This window comes from Gorilla gorilla, chromosome 16 (genome assembly GCF_029281585.2).
Source record: "Gorilla gorilla gorilla isolate KB3781 chromosome 16, NHGRI_mGorGor1-v2.1_pri, whole genome shotgun sequence".
NCBI lineage: Eukaryota > Metazoa > Chordata > Mammalia > Primates > Hominidae > Gorilla > Gorilla gorilla.
In genome coordinates, this window is record NC_073240.2 from 79,815,484 (window position 1) to 79,822,658 (window position 7,175).

A 7,175-nucleotide genomic window follows, 5' to 3' on the forward strand; every position below is an offset into this window, starting at 1 on the left:
TGGCACAGGTGGCCACCAAGAGCAGGGCTAGTGACCCCAAGAGCAGATGAAGGCTTTATGTACACCAGAGCACTTACAAGGCAGGTGGACCCAAATAGGGTGACCACTTTCTGTTGGTACAGCTGGCTGCATCAAAGTGAAAATGCGGGGCCCCTTGTTCAAAAAAGCAGGAAACAAGGCTGGGCACAGTGGCTCATGCCTGTAATCCCAGCACTTTGGGAGGCTGAGGTGGGTGTTCAAGAGCAGCCTGGCCAATGTGGCAAAACTCCGTCTCTACTAAAAATACAGAAATTAGCCAGGCATGATGGTGTGCGTCTGTAATCCCCGCTACTGGGGAGGCTGAGGCATAAGAATCACTTGAACCTGGAAGGTGGAGGTTGCAGTGAGCTGAGATCACGCTACTGCACTGCAACTTGGGCAACAGAGCAAGACTCTGTCTCAAAAAAACAAAAAACAAAGCAGGAAACCAGTGCCATTAAAGGTATGAGAAAATACAAAATATTTTCTTTTCTCCTGTGGCCTCTCTCTTGACCTCTCATAGTGTTTTCCATGTGTTATTTAATATTGTACTCCCTTGGGCATAGGGAGAATTGCTTGGCAGGTACAGGCTGTCATAGGCGTCTGGGGTCCTGCTGTGCGACTCCGTGTACACATGGCCCATCAGCCTCCAAACAAATGCCTGGACCTAGCGGGGGCAGGAAGTCAGTCTCCCCCTTCCATGGACCTGCTGCTCCTACCCATGCAGACAGGCGGCCCACAGGGATTGCAGCCTCTGTGCTGGAACGTGTTTTATATCTGGATCAGGGGCGGGTGAGAGGTTCACCCCCACTGAACCTGGCGTGCCATAGAGCTGCCAGCCTGGGTCAGGGGTAGCCACCACCATGCCCCATCCTGAGCTGCTATGAAGCGTGTGTGCCTGGCTCCAAATCCTCCCGATCTCTCATTCAGGCCTCTGCCATGTGTTAGAGAAGTGAGTGGCTCAGAAACTGGCCAAGAGAGGCAGGAAGGTGGTGGGAGATGGTAACACATGTCAGCCAAGGCTCCACGCCCCCTGGCATGTGCTCCAGTTGTCCCCTTGGACTTCACTTACAAAAACACATATTCAAAGAGAAAATAATTATGCATGTTAAGATGATGACGGCAGAGCATTAAAACCCCAGCGCTGTATGGCTTCACTGGTCATATGCCCTTGGAGCCAGCCCTGCCTGGCCATGTTCCTGAGATTTTTTGCAGTTTTAATAGCACTAAAAGTTCCAGGTCCCAGAAGTACTCTCAGTCCCAGGCAAATCGGGCTGGTTGGTCACCACACACCCAGAACAAGGCTACTCCCAGCCTAAATTCTTCTTCAGTGACCTTAGCTAGAATTTGACAACCTAGAAGGAAGCTATTAATTTTTGCATGCATGTACATTTGTGACATTTCTTTTCATTTTTTTTTTTTTGAGATGGAGTTTTGCTCTTGTTGCCCAAGCTGGAGTGCAATGGTGAGATCTCGACTCACCGCAAACTCCACCTCCCGGGTTCAAGCGATTCTCCAGCCTCAGCCTCCCAAGTAGCTGGGACTAAAGGCATGCGCCACCATGCCCTGCTAATTTTGTATTTGTAGTAGAGACGGGGTTTCTCCATGTTGCTCAGGCTGGTCTTGAACTCCCAATCTCAGGTGATCCACCTGCCTTGGCCTCCCAAAGTGCTGGGATTACAGTCATGAGCCACCATGCCCGGCCCATTTGTGACATTTCAAGCAATATACATTTATTCTACATTTTATTCACACACACATATCTAAGTAGGAGAAGGGGCTTAATCTTCCCAGATCTTAGGACTGCTGAAGTTCTTCAGCCTGGTCCCCAGCAGGGTAGCTTCTGTGCCCTCCAGTGTTGGCTGAATTCACAAAAGGGGGCAAATCAACTTGCACCCGGCTCTGCAGGAGTGGACATTTTTGCACACGCCCCTGAATCACTCCCAGAGGCCACCAGCAATTGTACCAAAGAGAAGGTTCCCGTACTGATGAATCCAGCCCTTGTCACAGGCGTCTGGTTGGGTGGAGCATGTGCTGGCTAGGGCCCAGGCCACCCCAGGTTCCTCTCCTATGACTTGTAACCATGGGCAAGCCACATCATCTCACTGAGCCTCAGCTTCGTCTTCTACAAATGGGACTATCTTGCCTCATAGACCAGAGGGAAGACTAAAGGAAGTCAGATGACTGGAGTGCCAGAACAGAGCCTGGCCTGCACTAGGTGCTTAATGAATAAGAGCTTGATCTACGCAGATGGAACTTTTACAACAGTCCCACATGAAACCTGGCCGGCAGGATGGCTCTTGGCTGTCTCCAGGGCAAAGTGAAAAGACTCACTTGGGTGAGGAAGCTCATGAGTTTGTAGGCGCAGCTAGTAGACCTGACTTGCCCCCGCTGTGTGCCGCCTCTGCCTCCTAGGGCAGGGCTGGGTATGTGTCGCAGTTTAATACATGATTATTGGACAAATGAGTGAAAGATAACTCTCTTTTATGAGTGCTTACTAAGAGCCAGATGTGACGCTGAGTATTTCCATAAATCATCTCAGTTCTGTCCACAAAATCGTGAAGAAGGCCAAGCGCAGTGGCTCAACACCTGTGATCCCAGCACTTTGGGAGGCTGAGGCGGTATGATCGCTTGAGTCCAGGAGCTTGAGACCAGCCTGGGCAACATAGTGAAACCCCATCTCTACAAAAATTAAAAAACTTTTAAAAATCACGAAGAAAATATGATTATATCAATTTGTAGACAATGAAATGGAGGCTCAGAGAGGGTAACTAACACCCCCACTACAGCCAAGGTCACACAGAAAATTCAAGGGAGAACTGAGATTGGAATCCAGGTGTGTCTGCTTCCAAAAAGCTGTGTTCCATTAACATTCTTTCCACTGGATATTCTGGCAGGAGCTGGGCTTCCTGTCACGGACACTATGGTTTTGGGAGGAGATGCTTAGTTCACTCACGCTAATAATGACCATGGCAGGGACATGCCCTGAGCCCCCACCATTAACGTGTCTTGAAATTTTAAAGTCTTGAGTACACAGGCTTCTGCTGCTTTTTTTCTTTTTGTTTTTTTTAAATTTATTTTTATTTTATTTTATTTTTTTTGAGATGGAGTCTTGCTCTGTCCCCAGGCTGGAGTGCAGTGGCGTGATCTCGGCTCACTGCAAACTCCACCTCCCGGGTTCCCGCCATTCTCCTGCCTCAGCGTCTGGAGTAGCTGGGACTACAGGCACCTGCCACAGCGCCCGGCTAATTTTTTTGTATTTTTTAGTAGAGATGGGGTTTCACCGTGTTAGTCAGGATGGTCTCGATCTCCTGACCTCGTGATCCACCTGCCTTGGCCTCCCAAAGTGCTGGGATTACAGGCGTGAGCCACCGTGCCCGGCCTTTTTTTTTTTCTTTCTTTCTTTTCTTCTTTTTTTTTTTTTTTGAGACAGTATTGCTCTTCACTCAGGCTGAAGTGCAGTGATGCAATCATGGCTCACTGGAGCCTTGACCTCCTGGGCTCAAGTGATCCTCCCACCTCTCAGTCTCCTGAGTAGCTGGGACTACAGGCTCTGCTACCATGCCCGGCTAATTTTTTGTTTGTTTTGGTATTTTTTTGTAGAGATGAAGTTTTGCCATGTTGCCCAGGACGGTCTTCAACTCCTGGCCTCAAGAAATTCTCCTGTCTTGGCCTCCAAAAGTGCTGTGATTGATTACAGGTGTGAGCCCACTGTGCCTGGCTCATATAGACAGAATTACACAATGTGTAGTCTTTTGCGTCTGGCTTCTTTCACTTGGCCTGATGTTTCCAACGTTCATCCATGGTGTAGTGTGTGTCAGCACTTCCTTCTTAGGCTGGATGTTTCTTTGTATGGATGTATCATATTTTATCTGTCAGTTGACAGACATCTGGGTTGTTTCCACATTTTGGCAATTATATATAATGTTGTTAGGAATATTCATGTACAAGTTTCTGTGTGTACATGTTTTCAATTCTCTTAGAAGTGAAATTACTGGGTTCATATAGTAATACTTTTTTTTTTTTTTTTTTTACCCAGGCTGGAGTGCAGTGGCACAATCTTGGCTCACTGCAGCCTCCACCTCCCGGGTTCAAGCAGTTCTCCTGCCTCAGCCTCTGGAGCAGCTGGGATTACAGGTGCACACCACCACGGCTAGCTAATTTTTGTATTTTTAGTAGAGATGGTAAATAACTTTTGTATTTTTAGTAGAGATGGTATATAATTCTTTTTATATATTGCCGGATTTGGTCTGCTAGTATTTTATTGAAGATTTTCACATCTGTATTGATAAGGAACATTGCTCTGTAGTTTTCTTTTCTTGTGATGTCTTTGTTTTTAACCTTTGGACTTTAACTGTTTTTTGTTTTTTTAAAACTCTGCTATCTTTTCCCTAGGTGCAGGAGCACCTTAGTGTTAAAGACATAGTCCATGGGCCTGAGATTCCTAGAGGTCCGCACGGGGCCTGTCATGGAGTAGGGGCAGGGGTGATGACTGAGATCAATTAGGCCGTACCTGCTGTGTACCAGGCTCTGTAGCATCCTTAGGGTTCAAGTGCATTTGAAATTTACTTATCTCAGTTGGATGTAGCCATGTCTGCCGATCTCTTTAAATCCAAACAGCACCAAGGCACAGGCCATTCTGCTTGTTTCACAACAGTCCTGCCAACACTGGATGTTATAAACATCCTGTGTGCTCCCTGGTGCCTGGCACAGGAGAGGACTGCACACAGTGGATACTCTGTAGGTGTTTGGTAAATGGCTGAAAAGGAGGGAATTGGCCCCTGCAAGCCCCTCCCACCCCACCCCCTCCCCCTCCCCCTCTTTTTTTTGAGATGGAGTCTCACTCTCTTGCCAGGCTGGAGTGCAGTGGCACGATCTCGGCTCACTGCAACCTCCGCCTCCCGGGTTCAAGCGATTCTCCTGCCTCAGCCTCCCAAGTAGCTGGGACTACAGGGGCGTGCCACCACGCCAAGGTAATTTTTTTGTGTTTTTAGTAGAGACAGGGTTTCACCATGCTGGCCAGGCTGGTCTCGAACTCCTGACCTCAGGTGATCTGCCCACCTTGGCCTCCCAAAGTGCTGGGATTATAAGCCGTGAGCCACCACACCAGGCCTGCAGGCCTTTTTATAATAAAAGACTCTCATCATTGTCTGGGTTTGAGACATTCGGGGCTCTTATGGAAAGGAGAACTCTGCTTCAAAGTCTCAGGTCTGTGTTCCAGCCCAAGCCCACAATCCCTGTGGAGCACCTAAATCCCTCAGGGGAGGCTAATTTTGAAAACAGTTATTTGATTTTTGTGGTAATTTGAATTTCTTTGGAACCTCACCCAGGACCCTCCCTTTAAATGAGTATTTAATTGGAATGTGGTTAATAATGTTCTATATTGGATCATTAATTGTGACATTTGTATCAAACTACTACATTCATCGCAGAGAGATCTGGGTGTGGGTGTGCAAGAATTCTCCTCTGTCTCCACAGTCGTTCTATATCTAAACCCGTTAGAAAAGAAAATGTTTACTTTAAAAACAATATAGAGCTGGGTGAGGATTTAGGTTACATTGTTTTTCCAACCTACTGTTCAATTTCTAGCACTATTTTTTTTTTGAGACGGAGTCTCGCTCTGTCACCCAGGTTGGAGTGCAGGGGTGCGATCTCCGCTCACTGCAACCTCTGCCTGCCAGGTTCAAGCGATTCTCCTGCCTCAGCCTCTCGAGTAGCTGGGATTATAGGTACCCGCCACCATGCCCGGCTAATTTTTGTATTTCTAGTAGAGACGGGATTTCACTATGTTGGCCAGGCTGGTCTTGAACTCCTGACCTCGTGATCCATCTGCCTTAGCCTCCCAAAGTGCTGGGATTACAGGCGTGAGCCACCACACCCAGCTTCTAGCACCTTTAATTGAATAGTAAAAATGGACTCGTCTGTGACGGATGTATCGAATTCTTACTTCCTAGACCCTGAGTGAGTAATCTATTCTTAATTGGCACACTGTTTTAAGGGTTAACATTTTGTAAATTTTAATATGTGAAAAAAATCCACCCTCATTGGTCATTTATAAAACTACCTTGGCCTTTCTTTCCCCCAGATAAAAAGGATAACAGAATTTTATTGGGATTTTAGTTGGAAATATACCATCTGTACTTTTATTTCTGGCAATAATCAACTTATTTATGCTAATCTTTCCATTCAAGAATATGGTGTGCCTCGGCCCGGCATGGTGGCTCATGCATGTCATCCCAGCACCTTGGGAGGTCGAGGCAGGTAGATCATGAGGTCAGGAGTTTGAGACCAATCTGCCAACATAGTGAAACCTCGTCTCTACTAAAAATACAAAACATTAGCCAGGTGTGGTGGTGGGCACCTGTAATCCCAGCTACTCGGGTGGCTGAGGCAGGAGAGTCACGTGAACCCAGGAGGCAGAGGTTGCAGTGAGCCAAGATCATGCCATTGCACTCCAGCCCGGGCGACAGTGTGAGACTCTGTCTCAACAACAACAAAAAAAGAATATGGTGTGCTCTCCATTTATCTAAGTCTTCCTTTATAGTGTTATTAATTTAGTAATTTTCTTCATATAAGACTTTTTGGTGGTTATTCCTAGCTGCTGGTTTTGTTGCAATAGTAAAGTTGCAATAGTAACAAAAAATAGTGTATTTCTTCTGAGTTTTTGATTTTTTTTCTGGTATCCAGCCACTTTCAGAACTCTTTCATTAGTTCTAAGTTTTGTTGATTCTCCTGAATGTTTTTAGCCACATTATCATGCTGTCTGCAAATATTAATTGGGTTTATTTATCACAGTGGCCAGATCTTCCAGATAGATGTAAGCAAGAATGGTACCCTTAGACTTATTTGCCATGTATCTTCAGTGACAGAGTGAGACTACATCTAAAAAAAAAAAAAAAAAAGAAAAAAATATTATGCTTTCATTTCATGTTAGTTTTTTTTTAATCTAGAATAGAATTCCATCCAATGAAGTCTATTAAGATTATTATTATTATTTTTTTTTTTTTGAGGCTGGAGTGCAGTGGCATGATCTCAGCTCACTGCAACCTCCATCTCCCAGGCTTAAGCAATTCTCTTGCCTCAGCCTCCCGAGTAGCTGGGACTACAGGTGTGCACTACCACTCCTGGCTAATTTTTTTTTTTTGTATTTTTATTAG